Consider the following 22,420-nt stretch of genomic DNA (forward strand, 5'->3'; position numbering starts at 1 on the left):
AAATTTCCTGAAGAGAACGCCAATAGCTTCTGCTCTAAGATCAAGAATTGATAAATGGGACCTCATAATGTTTTGTCTTTCAAGATGATTGAATCCAAGACAGACTTCGGCTTTCAATTGTAAAGTGAGTGCTTCGGAGAAGAAGAGCTCTACCTCCAACTCCAGGACACTTACAGCACTTTCTTTGTGAAGAGAATGGAAACTCCCATTAATAAGGAAAACCTCTGAAATATGTCAAGGAAGCAGAACATAGGGGAAAGGAAGCCACATGATCTTATAATCATTGCTCAATGAAAAGTCACATGAAACAAACCAAGAACACCACTGTCTGTACATGACAAGCACTAGAAAATTAGAGATCCAATTTTTCTTGCATGCATTGTTGGATATATTTAGGAGATCATTGCATTGTCCAGCTCTAGCAGGTCTATATCACTCCTGATCTGTAGTCTGGGTTGGGGGTGGGGCGTGTTCCAGTCCCATACACGGTTGTGAAGAGAGGGCCTAGAATTGTGTCATCTATGACAGGTGGCTTAGGTGCCATGTATATATGGCACAAGCTGAACCAAAGGCTAGGAGCAAGTGTAGAGGCACAACTTTGGGAAGAACTACTTTATTTCAACCTATCCAGCAGTTGGTTTGCATGAGTTGCGTTTAGAGTCTCTGTGCCACAAGAAGAAGGTGAATCCTGTAGCCTTCCAGCTTTTGGATCTTAGGCATTATTGACTCTTTGATTTTATTTTTGAAGTTTGATAATGTGATTAATGTAGTTGATTTTTTTCAGGAGCTCTTTGAGGTCTACCACATTCAAGTATTTGATCAGCATTTCTGTGGAGTAATGCTCATCCCACTACTATGATTATATTCTCAAAGAAAGCTGCTGTCTTGCAAATCTGGATTCTTATCCTTTAGTTGTGAGAAATTAAAGCCCAATCAAACATAGCAAAAGGAATATTCTCAGAGATTTTAAAGTTTTTCTTGTATTTATTATTAGAGTGTATGTGCATGTTTGCTTGTGTGTGTGTGTGTGTGTGTGTGTGTGTGTGTGTGTACATGTATGTCTTAGTCAGGGTTTCTATTCCTGCAACAAAACATCATGACCAAGAAGCAAGGGTCTATTGAGCTTACACTTCCACATTGCTGTTCATCACCAAAGGAAGTCAGGACTGGAACTCAAGCAGGCCAGGAAGCAGGACCTGATGCAGAGGCCATGGAGGGATGTTAATTACTGGCTTACTTCTCCCGCATTTTTCAGCTTGCTTTCTTATAGAACGCAAGACTGCCAGCCCAGGGACGCCACTACACACAATGGGCCCTCCAACCCTTGATCATTAATTGAGGAAATGTCTTACAGCTGGATCTTATGGAGGCATTTCCTCAAGAGAGACTCTTTTCTCTGTGAAACTCCAGCTTGTATCAAGTTGACACACAATACCAGCCAGAACAATAGACCCCTTGTCAACTTGACACAAACATATCACTATTAAGTCTCAACTCTTACTTCTTCATTCATCTTCAAGATCTAAATAACTTTAAAAGTTGAACAGCCTTTACAAATCCTTACATAGTAAAATTTCAATCCCTTTAAAATAACCAATCTCTTTTGAAATTCGAAGTCTTTTTACAATTTAAAGTCTCTTAACTGTAGGTTCCACTAAAATACTTTCTTCCTTCAAGAGGAAAAGTATCAGGGCACAGTCACAATCAAAAGCAAAATCACTCTAACCATCCAGTGTCTGGGATCCACTCACGATATTCTAGGCTCCTCCAAGGGCTTGCCTCACTTCTCCAGGTCTGCCCTTTGTCTTCAAGGCTCCAGCTGCCTGTACTCCGCTGCTGCTGTTTTTTGGTGGTCATCTCATGGTAATGGCATCTCTAAAACACTGCTATTTTCTACTGCAACCCAGCTTCACCAAGAGCCTTTCATAGGATCCCTTTATGGTGCCAAGCTTCAACTCATTTGCATGACTCCTTCATGCCTGGGCCATTAATGGCTACTGAGGCTGCACCTTCACCAATGGCCATCCATGGCCTCTTACAGTGCTGAGCCTCAGGTGTTCTTCATCACCCCTTCATGAAACCATAATTCCATCTGGGTGACTATTACACATTACCAAGTACAGCTGCAGCATGAGGTACAACCTTGGCTATCTCCAGAACACTCCCCAGAAGGCTTCACTTCAGTGATGCTGGTCTCTTCTTAACCAACACTAATTTCTTAGTTCCAGCTAACCAGCATCAATAGTCCCAGTAGTGCAAAGGTTCTGGTATCTTGTTAATCACAGCTGATTCTTTAGCCCTAGCTAACCAAAACCACAGAATCATCACAATCAAAATAGCAATGGCCCTGATAAGAATCTTCAATCTTCCATCTGAAATTTCACAAGTCAGGCCTCCATCGTTTGCACTGTTCTCAACATTATCTTCCAAGCTCCTACAGAACATCCCACAGAGCTCTTAATACTCAATAGCTCTTCTAGCCCAAAGTTCTAAAGTCCTTCCACAGTCCTGAAAACATGATCAGGTTGTCACAGGAATACCCCCACTATGCTGGTACCAATTTATCTTAGTCAGGTTTCTATTCCTGCACAAAACATCATGACCAAGAAGCAAGCTGTGGAGGAAAGGGTTTATTCAGCCTACACTTCCACTTTGCTGTTCATCACCAAAGGAAGTCAGGATAGGAATTCACACAGAGTAGGAACTTGGAGGCAGGAGTAGATGCAGAAGCCATAGAGGAATGCTGCTTACTGGCTTGCTTCCCCTGGCTTGTTCAGCTTTCTTTCTTACAGAAGCCAGGACTACCAGACCAGGGATGCCACCACCTACAACGGGCCCTCCTACCCTTGATCACTAAGTGAGAAAATGTCTAACAGCTGGATCTTATGGAGATCCATCTTGTGATACTGCGGCTTGTGTCAAGTTGACACATAAAACCAGCCAGTACAGTGTGCATGCATGTGTATGAGTGTATGTAGAACTTAGAGGACATTTTTCACTAACTTGCACTCTCCTTCCATAGTGTGTTCTGGAAATTATACCCAGGTCATTATGCTTGTGTGTCGGGTGATTCTTTGTACTGAGACATCTCAACAGCTCATATTTATTTATTTTTAATTTTTAAAACCTGAGAGGCCAGGGAAGGATGTTATCTATTCTTTCTATTGCCTGAGTTTCATTTCTTTTTCTGATATATAATAGCCTGAAAAGGGAATGTTAGGGAGAAAGGGTGTATTCCAGTTTACAGCTTCTCCTTAGATGATCTTATCCTCTGATTCCACTGAGCCAGCGAGGCTTTTGTCTTTCTTTCCTTCTAGAAATGATAGGCTTATGTTATGACAGGCAATGCTGTAGTGTCATAATCCTCTGAGTGTCTTGTGCATATCATGCTTGAACGATTTGTGTAAACTACACATCACTTCATTTCTATTCCCAAAGACTGCATTTCATATTCAAGAGAAAATAGAAATTAAAAGAGCTTTGTGAAATTAATTAATAACCTAGTTTACATAAACTCCGAATTCTCTAGTAATTTGAAAATGGACAGCAATCGAAGTTTTCAGAAGCCAGAAAATAATATATGGGGAAATTGAAATGGAAAATCATTAAAAACTACTTGGATTTTTCAAAAGAAGAAAAATAATGAGAAAATATGACTTGCATTTTTTCTTTTAAAATTGTTTTATTTATTTACATTCCAAATGTTGCTCCCCTCACCCCCTCACATTGTTCTTCACCCCATCCCCCCTTGCAAATCACCTCTGAGAGAGTGCCCCCCTGGGGAGACCCTTTTTCTGGGGCATCAAGTCTCTACAGGATTAGGCACATTTTCTCCCACTGGGACCCCCATACAAGGCAGTCCTCTGCTACATGAGTGTTGGTGGCTTAGTCTCTGGGAGCTCCCTGGGTCCAGGTTAGTTGACACTGTTGCTTTTCCTATGGGGTCTATGACTTGCAATTTTAAGTCAGGGAATCTTTTTTTTTTTTTTTAATTGGATACTTTGTTTACATTTCAAATGTTATCACCTCTCTGGGTTTCCCTCCCTCCCAGAAACACCCAATCACACCCACCCTCCCCCTGCTTCTATGAGGGAGTTCCAACACCCACCCACCCACTTCCACTTCTCTGCCCTTGATTTCTCTACACTGGGGCATCTATCGAGCCTTCCTAGGACCAAGGACCTCTCCTCCCATTGGTGCAGAACAGGGCCATTCTCTGCTACATATGCAGCTGGAGCCATGTGTACTCTTTTGTTGATGGCTTAGTCCCTGGGAGTTCTGGAGGGTCTGGTTAGTTGATATTGTTGTTCTTCCTATTGTGTTGCAAACTCCGTCAACTCCTTCAGTCCCTTCTCTAACTCCTCTATTAGAGACTCCACACACAGTCCAATGATTGGCTGCTAACATCAGCCTCTGTATTTGTACCGCTCCGTCAGGGATTCTCTGGAGACAGGTGTAGCCTGCGCGGTCGTCTCGCCAGCAAGAAGACACGCGGACACACTAGGTTCCTTCTGCAGCAACGTTTATTTGTCTCCATCCATAGGAAAAGAAGGGTCGAGGCTAAAATCCGCACTGCTTATATACACCACAGTGCGGCGTGTCTGCCCATGATTGGCTGTTTGCTCATTACCCTACATAACGCCCCGGGATGGGCCGTGACATGGCGTCTTTTTCACTCTAAGCACATGCGCAAACAGTTCTCTACGTACATGCGCAAACAGTTTTTTACTAGGAGTCGACAGCGGAAGTAGGCGCCATCTTGTCATGGCAAATGCCTCTCCAGCTTCACCGCTCCCCACAGACAGGCCTATCAGGCTCCTTTCAGCATGTACTTCTTGGCATCTACAATAGTATCTGGGTTTGGTAACTGTATGTGGGATGAATCCCCAGGTGGAACAGTCTCTGTGTGGTCTTTCCTTTAGTCTCTGCTCTACACTTTATCTCCATATTTGCTCCTGTGAGTATTTTGTTCCCCTTGTAAGAAGGACCAAAGCACTTACACTTTGGTCTTCCTTCTTATTGAGCTTCATGGTGTCTGTGAATTGTATCCTGGTTATTTGGAGCTTTTGGGCTACTATTCACTTATCAGTGAGTGCATACCATGTGTTTTCTTTTTTGATTGGGTTATCCCACTATTTTCTAGTTCTGTTTGCCTAAGAATTTCATGAATTCATCAATTTAAGTAACTGAGTAGTACTCCATTATGTAAATGTACCACATTTTCTGTATCCATTCCTCTGTTGAGGGACATCTGGGTTCTTTCCAGCTTCTGGCTATTATAAATAAGGCTGCTATGAACATAGTGGAGCATGTGTATTTATTACATATTGGAGCATCTTCTGGGTATATGCCTAGGAGTGGTATAGCTGGATCCTCAGTTAATACTATGTCCAATTTTCTAAGGAACCGCCAAACTGATTTCCAGAGTGGCTGTACCAGCTTACATTCGCACCAGCAGTGGAGTAGTGTTTCTCTTTCTCTACATCCTCACCAGCATCTGCTGTCACCTGAGTTTTTGATTTTAACCATTGTGACTGGTGTGAAGTGGAATCTCAGGGTTGTTTTGATTTACTTTTCCCTTATGACTAAGGATGTTGAACATTTCTTTAGATGCTTTTCAGCTATTTGATATTCCTCAGTTGAAATCTCTTTTTTTGTTTTTTTTTTTTGTTTGATTGTTTTTTTGTTTTCTCAAATCAGGGTTTCTCTGTATAGTCCTGGCTGTCCTGGAACTCACTCTGTAGACCAGGCTGGCCTCAAACTCAGAAATCCACCTGCCTCGGCCCCCCAAGTGCTGGGATTAAAGGCATGTGCCACCACTGCCTGACAAAAATTCTTTATTTAGCTCTATACCCCATTTTTAATATGGTTATTTTGTTCTCTGGAGTCTAACTTCTTGAGTTCTTTGTATATATTGGATGTTAGCCCTCTATTGGATACAGGATTGGTAAAGATCTTTTCCTGATCTGTTGGTTGCCGTTTTGTCTTATTGAGAGTTTCCTTTGCCTTACAGAAGCTTTGCAATTTTATGAGGTCCTATTTGTTGAATAATGATCTTACAGCATAACCCATTGGTGTTCTGTTCAGGAAATTTTCCTCTGTGCCCATATGCTCGAGGCTCTTCCCCACTTTCTCCTCTATAAGTTTTAGTATATCTGATTTTATGTGGAGGTCCTTGATCTACTTGGACTTTAGCTTTGTACAAGGAGATAAGAATGGGTTGATTTGCATTCTTCTACATGGTGACAACCATTTGAACTAGCACCATTTGTTAAAAATGCTATCTTTTTCCACCGGATAGTTTTAGCTCCTTGGTCAAAGATCAAGTGACCATATGTGTGTGGGTTCATTTCAGGGTCTTCAGTTTTATTCCATTGATCTTCCTGCCTGTCTCTGTACCAGTACCATGCAGTTTTTATCTCTATTGCTCTGTAGTACAGCTTGAGGTCAGGGATGTTTTTTCCCCCAGAAATACTTTTATTGTTGAAAATAGTTTTCACTATCCTGTGCTTTTTGTTATTCCAAATGAATTTGCAAATTGTTTTTTCTAATTCTGTGAAGAATTGAGTTGGACTTTTGATAGGAATTGCATTGAATCTGTAGATTGCTTTCAGCAAGATGTCCATTTTTACTATATTAATCCTGCTAATCCATGAGCATGGGAGATCTTTCCATCTTCTGAGATCTTCAATTTCTTTCTTCAGAGACTTGAAGTTCTTATCATATAGATTTTTCACTTGCTTGGTTAGAGTCACACCAAGGCATATAATATTATTTGTGGCTATTGTGAATGGTGTGGTGTCATTTCCCTAATTTCTTTCTCTGTTTATCCTTTGAGTAGAGGAAGGCTAACTAAATGGACCAATTTAGTGAAGCAATCCCACTAAAATCAGTGACCAGACAAGGCTGCCCACTCTCCCCCTATGTATTCCACATAGTACTTGAAGTTCTAATGAAGGCAATTAGACAACAAAAGAAGGTCAAAGAGATAAAAATTGGAAAGGAAGATCACTATTTGCAGATATGATTGTATACTTAAGTGACCCCAAAAATTCCACCAGCGAACTCCTAAACCTGATAAACAACTTCAGCAAAGTGGCTGGATATAAAATATGTCAGGGAATCTTAACAGATTCTGGTGTAGAACAAGAGTTAAGATAGTGGGGATTTTTGGAGGATGCAGGGATAGAAAGTATAGCTTTAAACTTGATGCCTTCCTACTCCTGTCTTAAATTGATATAGTTCCAATTCAAGCGTTGAGATAGCAAGAGTAGGGGCCATTTGGCTTCCTAAATTTATTCTAAAATTTATCAGTTACTAATTGATAAGCCCTAAATCCTACTTAACTCTGAGGTCAAATCAAAACCCCAAAGTGAATAAAAGAAATGTAGGTGATGAGATCAAAGGATCTGACCATCGTTATTTATTATGAATCCTGAGACTATGAGGAATTATTATGAGTCTTGACCCCATATTCAGTACGGGGTCTAAACTAAAGCTTAGTAGTTGGGATTCCCACAAAACTGTCCCTTGTTCCATGATGTAATGCAAAAAAATGTGAAAGGTAATAGAGAGATTTGAAGAAGCCTTGAGAGGAACAAATCTCTGCTGGACTAAGTGATCAGACTAATGTTTATGTTAGTCCTACATTTAAAAAGTTTAGATTTCATGACTCAAGGATGGTAGGCCAATACTCATTTGGGTATTCCCTTCATCATTTATCATTTCTTTTATTAATTTATTGATTTATTTTAATTAACTTTAACTTTCAATTAGGAGTCAATTTGGATTACAGGAGTTTTTCAAACTAGGGATTAATGGAAATTATAATGAAGTTAAAAAATGTCAGTGTACATATTTTTAACCTCTACGAGTTTGGATTAGAATGGAATCAATTTAAGAAAGGTGTTCTGGGAAAACAAAGGCCAGGGTTAGACATTCTCTTGCAGCTATGCTTGCTAAGTAGCCCTCATACATTGGCTTTCTTGCCATTTCTCCCAACTTCAGATTTTATTTTATTTCTGCTGCTACAATTATTTCATGATTTTGTTTGCTTTAAGTTGTTCCTATATTGTTAGATCTTTCTAATCCTAATTTCTAATTATAATTTCTAATTATAGTCTATCTTTCCTTCGTTTTGGTCATTTTTGAAAAAGACAAAAACAAGCAAATCATACAGGAGCACATTTTCTAGGAGTTTCTTAAGGATAATATAATACATTTAAAGTATCATTTATATACTTAAGATTGAACAAAAAGAAGGATTTTTCAAGTGTTCCTTAGTTTAGTGTTCTGGCTGCTCTCTCCAAGCTTATTGTTTGAGTTAAAGTGTATTTGGTTTCAAAGCTATTTGAATCAAAGATGAGGCAGGTTAGCAAGTCCTGAGGCACCTACATGCAAGGACTAGGGGAAAGCGCTACAGAGCAGAGCATCTCTAAGGCAGAGAGGACAGAGGAGCAAAAGTGTGTTTTGTTTGCATTTTGGGTAATTGAATGCAGGTGTGTAATTAAAAATGTCTTTCATTAAAGCGAGTGTGCTAGGTAACATCTGACGTGGGCTCTTGAAAGCGCAGCTTGCAAGGCCTTTTTATTTTCTTTTATGTTGGCTAAGAGAAATAAGTAAGCTGAATTTTGTAAACAAATAGGATTAATCAAGAGAGGATTGTGCCACTGTAGCTATTATCTGGTGAAAACTTATGGTAATAGGATATTATTTTATCAGCTTCCTTGAGATATGCCTGTCATATAACTCACCACTTGAAAGCGTATTAATCAGTGGGTTACATTATGTTCAGTGGGGTGTATTATTTATTACCTAGATTAGACTATTTTAAACATCTTGCTCTAATTTCATCCTGTTGCTGTTGCAAACACCAACTTAAAACAACTTGGGAGAATAAAGGGTTTATTTTCAGCCTACAGGATACAGTGGAAGGATATTGTAGGAAGTCAGGGTATGGATGGAAGCATAACCTAGAAGTAAAAACCATGGAGGAATGCTGCCTGTGGCTCATAGGCTCACTCTTACCTAACTTTCTTATATAGCCAAGACCCACTCATCCAGGGAATGCTCCTATCCACAATGGTCTGTGCTCTGTTTTACCAGTAATAATCAAGACAGTGCTCCATGGACATGGCTAGAGGCCAATCTTTTCTGAGTAATCACTTATTTGAAGCTCCATTTCCAGGTGATGCTAGGCTGTGTAGTTGACAGTAAAATCTGACTATGATATATCTCAAAGAAATTTTCTGTTCCCTAGTCACTATCCATAATCCAACAGTACCTCCTCACAACTGAGAATAGCAAGCATAGCCTCCAATTAAATAGTAAACGTTTCTCCTATGGACCTCAATGAACTATGCAATGGAGTTAATTGCTGAAGACAAAATGGTCTTAAACGTGTCATTATGTAACATATAATTATCCATATTGAAATAATATTATTTCTACAGAGTCTATGGTGATATATTTTTAGTCTTTGAGCAGCTATTCTATTTTCTCTGTGGAATGGTTGACTTCTCTGGATGGAACTGAGCCAGTAGGTAGATTATAATATGATGTAATCAGAATGTGAGCACAGAGGTTGAAGAGCCTAGATCATCAAGAAATCTCTAGGTAGCATAGATCTCCTTTGTAAAGTCATGGGTTTATTTAGGAATTGATCACTATCTTTGGCTCTAAGAGACACAGGTGGTAGGGTTTCTCTAGGAAACTTAGTACCTTTGTGGTAACCTGAGAGTATCCAGAGCTGTGACATGCACATGCACTGACTTCCTGCCTGGCTGTCAGCCTTGGATGCCCACACTGAGAGACTTGCAAACTGTTTTAGTATGTAGATTCCTGAGTAATAAGAAGAGAGCAGAAAGGAGGGTGGCTTTTGTTATTATTTCCTTTGAGCTTAGCCTTCAGCTGCTATGATTAGACATGGAACACAACAAGAAAAGAGAAAGAGAGAATTTGCTGGTAATGACAAGTGGGGAAGGTCCAGCACACCTGTACATCACTCATGGCCATTGTGTATAAACAATATAGACAATGCAGGGCTGGGACGTTGTTGTTTGGCTGTTAGAATGTTTGCAGGTTTAAAGTCCTGGGTTTTACCCCCCACACTACACAGACTGGGCTTGTTAGTGGAAATTTATAATTCTACATTCAGGAGTTGGAGGCAATCAGTAGTTCAAGTCCAAATTTGGGCAAAACAAGTTCTAAGCCAGCCAGGACTATGCCATACTTCAACAGGGACAGTAAGACTAGAGAGATGGTTTGGTGCTTAAAAGCACTTCTTGAGGAGGACCTAGGTTTGGTTCTCAGGATCTACATGGTAGCTAACAGCCATCTGTAATTTCAGTTCTAAGTGATCCAATGCTTTTTTTTGAGCTCTGATGGCACGAGGCAGGCAAGTAATACATATGAGCACATTAGGCCAAAATACTCAAACATGTAAAATAAATAAAATAAATAAATCTAATTTTGTTGCTAAAGGCGAACTGCCAAACATTTTTTGCCAATGCACTGATATAGATCTGGGGACATAACTAAAGTAAGCATTGAGACAAAATTTGTTTTATGGCCAACATGGGGAAATGAAATATCCTGTATAATCATTTTGTCTTCTGTTATATTTTGAGTAACTATAATTAAGCCATTGTTAAACATCAGAAACATCCAAGGAAAGAGGAGTGATTAATGTGGCTGGTAGATGACATGAGGCAGATGAATAACAAAATGTGTCATATGAGGATTAGTAGTACTATCTTTATTTTATTTTGTTTTATTTTATACAGACAGAAATGCCCCTCACTTCTGTAGGCCCTAATGTATAGGTGTTAACAGTCATGCTCAAAACTTTGACTTGTAAAGTACCCACATGAACTTTGATCCTTAGATTTATCTTAAAACAAGGAATTGTTCTGTTTTTCGATTTCAAGTTTGCTTAAACACTAAAAACCTGTATGCAAAACTGGATACAAAAAAATAAGATGAATCATGCTTGGAAAATGGAACAGAAAAATTACTCAGGTAGCTTGTTACATTTATTTATAAAATAGATAGTTTCTATGGTGGTTTAAAAGCCCCACTCTACCAATCTAATGTCATTGTAACAAATGAAATACTTTCAGTCACTTTGGTGGTTATTCTGAGCGTCATCAATTAATGGTAACCATCATCGTTTGATGGTTACTCTGGCTACAAACTGATTGGCTTTGGTGAGATGAATAAATGAATACAAGGGCTCTCAGCACTATACCACCAAAATAAGTAACGGCAAAAATGAAACAAAACACAAGTAACCTGGTCTTTATTTAGCTACCTAAATTAACCTCATGCCTATACCTTGAATCCATACTACTTTTATTTTTTTTAATTTTTTCACTTAAATTAGTAATTACCTGTTTAATGAGCCCCTCTAAATAGACAATAATTTCCATGATGGCAAAGTTCACAGGAGTCTCATTTTTTAGTTCCTTATTTTTGCTACATATATATACATGTGAAGTACTGAGAATGACTCCAGGCACACAAATAAAAACTAGGAATACTGGCTGATTGAGTCCATAAATAAAATAGACAATATATTAGCATGATGTATTTACTATGAAGTCTAGGTGATGTTCTGACAGAAGGCAAAACTCTGGAGAAAGGATCCTTAATACATCAGATATTTTCAGTGCCTATATCTTTTAGAATGTTCAATAAATATTGAAAGTAGCCAATTATAAGCCACAAGGAAGTATCAAATAGCTGTATGGAAAATGGATAATGGCTATATATTTAATTAATTTACAATGTTAATCATTTGACTGAAGATCCACTCATTTACTGAACAAATCTACATCTATATAGACACATATACATATACACACCACATGCCAAGTTATTTGGCATTATTAGTTTAAAACCTTATTAGTAAGCTTTGTGGACTATTTAGAAATAAAATTATCAGGCCTATAGTTTTCATATAGTATACTGAGTAGTTTTAAATGTTTTCATAATACCTTGAAGTTATTGAAATTTCAACAAAACTTGATATTTTTAATTTGATATTTGGTTTTTTAATCAGTCTTACTGCAAAATTTCATGACAGCACTAATACAGTAATCATTTTAGCTATGTAAGAAACTATACCGATGTGGTTTTAAATTTATTTGTTGACTGTAAAAATTAAAACACAAGGCATGGTTAATTATTGTTTAAATTAAATGGGAAATTAGGTAAATATGTTATATATATGTATATATATACACATTGTATTTAGACATAATGTATTTAATAGCAAGACTTATAAAAAGACATGCTAATTAATTCTAAAGTAGGAAGAAGTAAAAATCACATTATGAATTTTATAGTAAGTAATATCTTCACTGTACAAAATACTTCATTCATTGTTACTTTAAAGAAGGCATACTTAATGGCAGGCTTCTCAGAGATGTGGGAGAAGTCAGTAGCCAAACTTAAGTCCATATCATTTTGTGGAGAGGTTTTTTTAATATATCCTCTATTGCAGAAGCAATGTGTAGCACTATTAGAATTGTCTGATAAATATAAACTTTAGAGCAATTTGTTGTTGCTATTATCCCAGCAATTTAGTTAACAAAACAATGGTGTATAATGATCATAGTATTCCCAACCTTAAATTCAGGGTGCCACAAACCTCCACATTATTGTATAGTGAGGACCAACTTCAAAACTTGTCAAGGCATAGAATAGCCAAACACATGCTTTTAAGCTTCATCCTGCTACTTCATCCGGCCTACACTACCAAAGCATCTTATTACCATCAGGCTAGCGCAGAAATGTGCTGTAGTAACAAAACTCCAGAATTCATGCCCATCTCTCTACTTGATGAAGTTTACCTAGTCTGCTTACTTACAGACTAAATTCAGAAACTCAAGAGGTAGCTTAAGGGGTAAATGTTTGTTGTGTTTACTGTGAAAACCTGAGTTCATGGGGAAAAATACTCAGTAAATGTAATCCCAGTGCTAAGGGGGTGGAGACATGTAATCTTGAGTCTCAGTGGTCACCTCATCCAGTAAATAGTATATGTTTCAGATTTAGAGAGACTCTGAATTAAAATAAAGAGTGAAAGAAAAAAATATTGAGAAAGACTTCCTGTTGTCCTGTCAACCTCTGGTCTCTAGGCATGCCTGCCAAGAACACCCATTCTCACTTGCACACATTCAAATGACACACACAGATACGCAGACACACAGATGCTCAGACCCTCCATTTGTATGTCATTAACACTTCCAACTACCCTCAAAGTCAATCTGCTCAATCTTCGGTTTGCATTCCATAGCCCATTTGCATTTTTCATTTCAATTATTTAATTATCCTTCTGTCTTCCTTGCAAAATGTGTGCTCCATAGAATCAATCACACTGGCCATCAGATCTTTCCTTGATAGACATTAGTGACTGCCATTAGTAATTTTCAGCCATCTACGGAATTCCAAGGGGTAAAGAACTCAGAGAGCTTGCCTAAATAATATAGTCATATCCCTTAGGTTGACCTTAAGGAATCTAAGGAATAATTGTTCTTTAACCCCATTGATTCTAATAGTCCGGTCAACCTCTAAATTCCTGAGTCTTTGTATGAATTATAAAAGTAAAAATGATCTATCCAATTTCTTCTCAACTTGCTATGTTCTGTTCTCCTAAAAACACTTTTAAAAATATTTTATGGGCTGGAGAGATAGCTTAGCAGTTAAGAGCACTTAATGTCTTCCAGAGGTTCTGGGTTCAATTCCCAGCAAGTACGTAGTGGCTCACAACCATCGGTAATGGGATCTGATGCCTTCTTCTGATGTATCTGAAGACAGCTACAGTGTACTCATATAAATAAAATAAGTAAGCCTTTTTAAAAAAGAGTTTATATGTTTAATTATATATACGGTGTGTGTATGTGTGTGTGTGTGATGTGTGGTGTGTGTGTTTATGAGCACCAAATGCATGCAGGTACCCACAGATGCCAGAGGGGTTTGGATCTTCTAGCATTAGAATTTACATGTTGTGTGAGGTACCTGAGGTAGGATCTGGAAACTGAACCTGGTTACTCTACTTGAACTTAACCTCTTAGCTATCCCTTTACCCCCTATTAAATGTAATTTATGTGGCAACTTCTCACATTTCCTTTCGCATAGGTACCTCAAATTATCTTAACGTTGTCTTCATAAGAACAGTACCTAGTGTTTTTAATTGACAGTTACTAACAATCTGAAAGAAATAAATTAATAAAAACTCCCTATGCACTACTGGAGCTTTGGGGATTGAAGTTAAGGGAAAGAAGAGAATATATAAAGATCTGAAGAAGAGATATGGCTATGGGATAAGAGTCATACATTGGATTAGTGCAAACCAGAATCTGTGGGAGAAAATTCAACAGAAATGCATGTGTTCTACGTGTTAATGTGAAGGATAACTTTCTACTTATTTGAGTTGCTGTACAAATACAAAGCTACTACTAGTTTTTAGCAAAGCAATAATAGTTTTTGCTCATACAAACAGAAAATAGAAAGACCCTAGAACACATAGTGAAGATTATTACCTGTCATTGTTTGGACTAGTAATTGGAAAACAGTGTCTGGCCTACCGATTGGGAAAACTTATAATATAAAGAGTTACACAATTTGTTCAAGGTCACTAGAAGAGCTATGGGGTCTTACTCTTACCAGATAATTACTAAGACTGAGTTTAAATATAGCCCTTAATTGCAACTGCACATTTGCCTGGTTGACTCCTTCCATTTACTCCACACTCAATTTCGACACTAGCAAGAGCTTTGTCCTAAAATCTAATTGAATTTCAGTATTCCCAAGGCTTAATTTACCTCATCTAACTTGCTTCTGGATTTTTCGAAGTTGCCAAGTTATTTGACATAGATGAGAAGACATGGTCATGAAGAAACTCTTATGTTTGAGGCATAGGATATGCCTGTATGCTCTTACTCAGAACACGGGCTCAGTTAATCCATGTGTTACACAAGGAAACATTTTGGCTTTCTATGAAATTGGCTTGGAGATTTCATCCAGGAAGAACAAAAGAGGGGGTGTGGAAGTTCATTTAATTAATTCTACATCCTATTGGACAGATGCCAATTGCATTAGAAAATATAAAGCTCTTTTCATCTGTGTTATTATTCACTTTTATGCCACGGTTATCAAATACCCGAGTCAGCCTACCTAATGGAGGAAGTCATTTACTTTGGCTTACAGTTTCAAAGGTTATGCTCTATGGCCATCTTGCTTCATCATTTCCAGAACAGTGATGGGGCAGAAGATTCTGGTGACTCACCTCATGGCAGCTAGGGAGCATAGATTCAAGTAATAAGGGAGAGTTTGAACCAAAACACAGACTTCAAAGTCACAATATGGCAATATGGCAATATGTTGCCTTGGCAATATGTTTCTATGACTCAGGTTCCTATAATAACTGTTCCTATATTTTGTTTCCTATAATATATGATCCTATAATATGTAATAAAATATCCTATATTATTTAATAAACAATCTTATAAGATATATATTTTCCTGGATGTTGTAACAACTGATTAATGGCTATAGGCATGTTTCCTGGTTGTGTTTTTTGTCAACTTGACATAAGCTAGAGTAATCTGAGAAGAGGGAACCACAATTGAGAGCATGCCTCAATAAGATTTGGGGACTTCTCTCCCCTCTCAAAAATGAATGGCATGAGGGACTGTGAGGAGAGAGTATAATTGATATGTAAAGTGAATAAAAAATAAATAAATGAAAAAATGGGAAAATATAAGCAACTATATCAGTTTGCATGCTGTCTCAACAAGTATGGTTTTAATGTGCTAAAAGATGCAATAATATTTAACTACAAAAAAAAAGATTGAGCTATAGGCAAGCCTTTAGGGCTGTTTATTGATTAGTAATTGATGTGGAAGAGCTCAGTTTATTGTAGGTAGTACCACCCCTGGCATTTGGTCTCGGTGTATATAAGAAAGCAGCCCCCCCCCCAAAAAAAAGAAAAAGCCAGGCAGTGGTGGCACATGCCTTTAATCCCAGCACTTGGGAGGCAGAGGCAGAGGCAGAGGCAGAGGCAGGTGGATTTCTGAGTTCAAGGCCAGCCTGGTCTACAGAGTGAGTTCCAGGACAGCCAGGGCTATACAGAGAAACCCTATCTTCAAAACAGGAAGACAAAACAAAAACAAAAACAAGAAAGGAAGGAAGGGAGGAAGGGAGGGAGGGAGAGAGAGAGAGAGAGAGAGAGAGAGAGAGAGAGAGAGAGAGAGAGAGAGAAAGCAAGCAAGCAAGCAGGTCAAAAAAGCTGTGAGGAGCGAGCTAGTAAGCAGCTTTCGTCCACAGCCTCTGCATCAACTCCTTCCTTCAGGTTCCTACCCTGACTTCATCAGTGATAGACCATGATAGACCATAACCTAAGAGCTATAATCTGAAATAAACCCTTTTTCTCCAAAGGTGTCTTAGGGCATGACATTCTATTACAGCAATAGAAAGTCTAACAAAGACAGCAATTCGTACCAGGTTTTTAAGATATTACTATGACAAATCTGACCATGGCTTTAGGAGGATTGTGGAATGGTGTTGGAACTTTGGCCTAAAGAAGCCATTGAGTGACTAGAGTTTAATGAGCTATTATTGTGAGAAATTAAAAGATAATTCTGAGGACATTGCAGATGATGGAGGCCTGAACTGGGAAATTTCAGAGGAAAGCAAAGATTCAATCAAGACAATTTTTGTGATATTTTTAGTTAAGAACTATTGGTTTGCTGGGACAATTGATCCTGGTCAGCTAAGGCTGAGGAATCAGCTGTGATTTAGATAATAACAGAATCATTGAGGCAAAATCCTCTGCAAAGTAATTCCTCAGGGCTAGCACACAGAATCTATGGTAGAGAGATTACCAAGGCTGTACTTTGAGCCAGCAGCTGAACTTGATAATGTGTATAAGTTTCCCAAGTAGTAGTGGTTTTGAAGGCACAAAGATTATGGGGGCTTGGCTGACAATTGGCACCACACAGCAAAGTCAGAATCCCCGAAGAAAGCCCAAGAGAGGCTAATGATTTAGATGCAGTCCAGTTGTAGCAGAGGCCCCAACATTTTAGAGATGCCTTTACCATGGAGTGACCATTAAGGACAGCAGCAGCTGTGTAGTGGGTCCAGTCTGAACCTACAAAACAATCTATGTATACTGTGGGTGGATGTTCAGGTCGTTTGGAGCCTAGAAGATTACCGGTGAATCCAGCATTTCTGACACTAGCATTTTTATACCATTGTAACCTAATTTTGATTTGATTTGATTGTGACTATGTTCTAAAATTTTCCTCTTGGAATAATATAGTATGTAACTTATTTTTTTTATCTTATGTAAACCCACATTTAAGAAAATTTGGAATTTTAGAAGTTTAGACATTTTAGAGAAACTTTGAACTTTGATAGATACTTTGGGTGCTTTAATGAGACTGAAGTTTTGAAAAAATTGAATTTTTAAAGACTTTTAAAAGTTGTACTTCAGGCCACCAAAAGAAAAATATAGACAACAACCCAGCCATAGAACCTTTGATCTAAAATCTGTCCTATCTACAAAATATACTAGGGTAATGGTCTTAGTAAGGGTTTTACTGCTGTGAACAGACACTATGACTAAGGCAAGTCTTATTAAGGACAGCATTTAATTGAGGCTGGCTTACAGGTTTAGAAGTTCAGTCTAATATCATCAAGGAAGGAGCATGGCAGCATCCAGGCAGGCATGGTGCAGGAGGAGCTGAGAGTTCTACATCTTCATCTGAAGGCTGCTAGAAGACTGGCTTCCGGGCACCTAGAACAAGGGTCTTAAAGCCCATGCCTACAGTAACCCACTTCTTCCAACAAGGCCACACCTTCTCCAACAAAGCCATACCTCCTAATAGTGCCACTCTCTGGGCTAAACACATTCAAACCACCATAGCAGTTGTGCCACAGAGTCTGTGGAAGTAACCAACCAATATCTGAGTTGACTTGAGGCTCACTTCAGAAGATGGGACACAAATTCAACATCACTTGGGTAAACATCTGTGCCATATTCAGCCATCATCAGAGAAGCTTCCTCCTGTAGAAGAGAGAGAGACAGAGACAGAGAGACAGAGAGAGCCTTTGAAATAGTTAGCTCTAAATGAGATTACCCCATAAAATCAAATCCCTCTTGTCATAGATCAGGGTACCCCATGGAAGAGAGGACGAATGAGTGCAAGAGCCAGAGAAGATGGAGGACAAGAGAACAAGGATCTCTAAATCAACTGAGCAGAGCTCATATCAACTCACCGAGACTGAAGCAGCAAGCACAGGGCCTTCAGGAGTCTGCACCAGGCCCTCAGTGTATATGTTATAGCTTTCAGTGTCATAGTTTTAAAAAGGACTTTATTTATTTTATGTATATGAGTACACTATAGCTGTCTTCAGACACACCAGAAGAGAACATCAAATCTTACCACAGATGGTTATGGGTTACCATGTGGTTGCTGAGAATTGAACTCAGGACCTCTGGAACAGTAGTTAGTGCTCTTAACCACTGAGCCATCTTTCTAGCCCTCAGGTTAGTATTTTTATGGGTCTGCTGAGTGTGTGAATGAGTGAGTCTTTGATCTTGTGCTTTCTTTTGAGATCTTTTCCTTCTACATGTTTGCTTTGTCCAACTTCAATATGTTTTTGTTTTGTCTTATTACATTTTGTTTTGTTGTGTTTATAATGCTTTACTGTTTCATAGTATCATATTAACATGACATCTTAGGGAGAGCAAGGAAAGAAAATTTATGGTTTTAGTGATGTGTTTGTGTGTCTGGTTAACAGAGGGTCAATCATCCTCATTTTTCAAAACTTGACAGAAAACAGAGTTGTCTGAGAACAGGGAACCACAATTAAGGAAATGCCTGCAAGATTAAGCAATAGTCAAGTCTGTGAGGTATTTCCTTAAGTAGTGATTGATGGGACAGCCCATTGTATTGTGGATGGTACCACCCTTAAGCAGTTGTCTTAGAGGTATATATATAAAAAAAAATCAAGCTGAGCAGTCATAAGGAGCAAGCCAGTAACAGCATTCTTTCACTGATTCTGCTTGGATTTCTGTCTCCAGGTTCTTGATTTGAGATCCTGCCCTGACTTCCCTCAGCAATGGAATAAACCCCTTTCTTCAACAAGTTGCTTTTGGTTGTGGTGTTTTATCACAGCAATAGAAAGTTAACTAGGATAGTATCTTTGTTTTGTATTGGCTTTGAATTGGTTGACGTTGTTGTTCATGGTCCTACAACCACATACATGTTGGCAACACTGATTAGACTCTCTGAGCCATAAAAAAATAAATGGTAATAAAAAAAACAAAAAGGAAAGAGGACATAAAGTTGAGGAAGTGTGCATGGGGATCCAGGAGGAACTGGAAGAGTGGCTTGGGAAGTGGATATGTTCCAAGGGTCATGCAGGAAGAATGACAAAAGGCTTCAGAACTCATGGAATGCAATCCACCAGTTACCACAGCCATATTACCTCGGTGTGGCACAACCCCAAGGACTATGTGTCCTGAGGATGTTATACTGTTATGGAGTTCTGCTCTGCTTGCTGCCCTCACATCCCTCTTAATCTAAGAATTATATGAAAACGTTAAGGGAGCTTCCAGTCCCTCACTGGTCAGTGTCTCTAGTACTCACAATAATAATGCTTGATCTCTTTCAGGCACTGTTGCTGGAGCAGATTAATGGTTCAATCCCAAGGAAAGTACTTAGAGATGTAGATTGTCAGTAATGACCACCTTGAAAAAAAATTGGGAAGAATAAATTTGTTAGTGAAGCTAGGTTGAGATGTTTTTATTATTGGCTTTGATGTAGAAAATCTTAGGGAACAATTTGAAGTTCAGAAGGGCACATTCTTTTTAGTTGAGCTATGGACCCTTATGGTCAGGAAATAAAAACAATGGCAGCACTGGCTGATGTGACTCTCACTGAGGCTGGACTGGTGATGATTGATTTATTTTTTATTGAAATTTTATGTATTTACATTTCAAATGTTATTCATTTTCCTGGTTTCCCCTGCGGCATCTACCTATTCCATCCCCAAATCCCTCTGCTTCTATAAGGATGCTCCCCCAACCTACCCACCCACTCCCAACTCAAGGCCCTGGCATTCCCCTACACTGGGTCATAGAGCCTTCACAGGACCAAGGGGCTCTCCTCCTACTGATGCCAGACGATGCCATCCTCTGCTACAAATGTAGCTAGAGCCATAGGTCCCTCCATGTATACTCTTTGGTTGGTGGTTTAGTCTCTGGGAGCTCTAGGGGATATGGTTGGTTCATATTGTTGTTCTTCCTATGGGGTTGCAAACCCCTTCAGCACCTTCAGTCCTTTCTCTAACTCCTCCATTGAGGTCCCCATGCTGGGTCTGATTGTTGGCTTTAAGCATCTGCCTCTGTATTTTTCAGTTTCTGACAGAGCCTCTATAGGCTCCTGTCAACAAGCACTTCTTGGCATCCACAATAGGGTCTGGGTTTGGTGTCTGGGATGGATATCCAGGTGAGGCAGTCTCTGGGTGGTCTTTCCTTCAGTCTCTGCTCCACATTTTGTCCCTGTATTTCCTTTAGACAGAAGCTATCTGGGTTAAAAATTTGAAGATGAGTGGTGGCCTCACCGACCAACCGGGGACCATGCCTAACATCTGGATATGGTCTCTACAGGTTCTCTCTCCCCTTTGGTGGTCATTTCAGCCAATCTCATCCATGTTGGTGTTTAGTTCCATCTACTTTAAGTTCAAGTGGATCAAGCACCTCCATATAAAACCAGATACACTAAAACTAATAGAAGTGAAAGTGGGGAAGAGACTTGAATACATGGGCCCAGGGGAAATTTTCCTGAACAAAACACCAATAGCTTATGCTCTAAGATCAGCATTCGACAATGGGACCTCATAAAATTACAAATCTTCTGTAAGGCAAAGGACACTGTCAATAAGACAAAATGGCAACCAACAGATTATGAAAAGATCTTTACTAACCCTACATCTGATAGAGGGTTGTCTTAGTCAGGGTTTCTATTCCTGCACAAACATCACGACCAAGAAGCAAGTTGGGAAGGAAAGGGTTTATTCGGCTTACTTCCATATTGCTGTTTATCACCAAGGAAGTCAGGACTGGAACTCAAGCAGGTCAGGAAGCAGGAGCTGATGCAGAGGCCATGGAGGGATGTTTCTTACTGGTTTGCTTTTCCTGGCTTGCTCAGCCTGCTCTCTTATAGAGCCCAAGACCTCCAGCCCAGGGATGGCACCACCCACAAGGGGCAATTGAGAAAATGCCCCACAGCTGGATCTCATGGAGGCACTTCCCCAACTGAAACTCCCTTCTCTGTGATAACTCCAGCCTGTGTCAAGTTGACACACAAAACCAGGCAGTACAATTGACTCCTTATCAACTTGACACACAAACACATCACTATTAAGCCTCAACCCTTACTTTCTTATCCCCACGATCTAAAGTACCACAGTCTTTACATATTAAAAGTTCAATCCATTTAAAATGTCCAATGTCTTTTAAAATTCAAAGTCTCTTAACTGTGGGCTCCACTAAAATACATTCTTCCTTCAAGAAGGAAAAATATCAGGGGACAGTCACAATCAAAAGCAAAACCAATGTCTGGGATCCAACTCACAATCTTCTGGGCTCCTCTAAGGGCTTAACTGGTCATTTCTCCAGCTCTGCCTTTTGCAGCACACACCTTGTCTTCTGGGCTCCAGATGCCTATACTCCACTGCTGCTGCTGTCCTTGGTGGTCATTGCATGGTACTGTCATTCCCAAAACAATGCTGTAACTAGGCTTTACCAATAGCCTTTCATAGATTGTCTTCATGGTGCCAAGCCTCAACTCCTTTGCATGACACTGTGGACTCCCTCCCCAAAGCCCAGACAGTAACGCAGCGCTGTGGAAGCGGCTACATTCAGAAGCTCCACCTCCATGGAGCAAGAAGGAAGCTACTGATTGGACTGTTATACTGACGTAGTTTGGGAGAGGGGTTTGCCCCAGGTATTTTACCTGTTGCGGGAACAAAGGAATACCATTAAATTCAAGATGACTGAGTGACCAGACCTCGTGTTGTCTAATGTTTTACTTCTCCCACGTGGGTACGGTACAGTATTGGCTAGCCTACCTCTTCTTATCTCCTTTAATCTTTTCCTGTCCATTTCTTACTCCTATTTCCAGAAGAACTCTTTTATTATTTTCATGTTGGTTCTGGATTCCAACATGACACCTTCAGTCCTGGGCCATCAATTGCAAACTGAAGCTGCACCTTCACCAATGAATAGCCTTCCATGGCCTCTCACTGTGCTGAGCCTCAGCTGCTCTTCATGACCCCTACATGCTGTCAAAACCAGTACCACCTGGGTGACTCTTACACATTACCAAGTCCTGCTGCAGCACAAGGT

The 22,420-nt window shown here is 39.4% G+C and overlaps 1 long non-coding RNA gene across 3 annotated transcripts in view; it reads right to left on the reverse strand.

Moving 5' to 3' along the window:
• LOC116089253 overlaps positions 1-22,420 on the reverse strand; it is an 80,252-nt gene that overhangs the window by 51,413 nt on the left and 6,419 nt on the right. For 2 of the 3 annotated variants that reach the window (XR_004118244.1, XR_004118245.1), the window contains exons 2-3: positions 19,659-19,759; positions 17,964-18,070 (exon numbers count right to left, since the gene is read on the reverse strand). This is a non-coding gene — a long non-coding RNA (uncharacterized LOC116089253). The remainder of the gene's footprint in view (positions 1-17,963; positions 18,071-19,658; positions 19,760-22,420) is intronic. The other variant, XR_004118246.1, reaches the window with a different exon arrangement.

The sequence above is a fragment of the Mastomys coucha genome, unplaced genomic scaffold (assembly GCF_008632895.1).
Source record: "Mastomys coucha isolate ucsf_1 unplaced genomic scaffold, UCSF_Mcou_1 pScaffold14, whole genome shotgun sequence".
Taxonomy (NCBI): domain Eukaryota; kingdom Metazoa; phylum Chordata; class Mammalia; order Rodentia; family Muridae; genus Mastomys; species Mastomys coucha.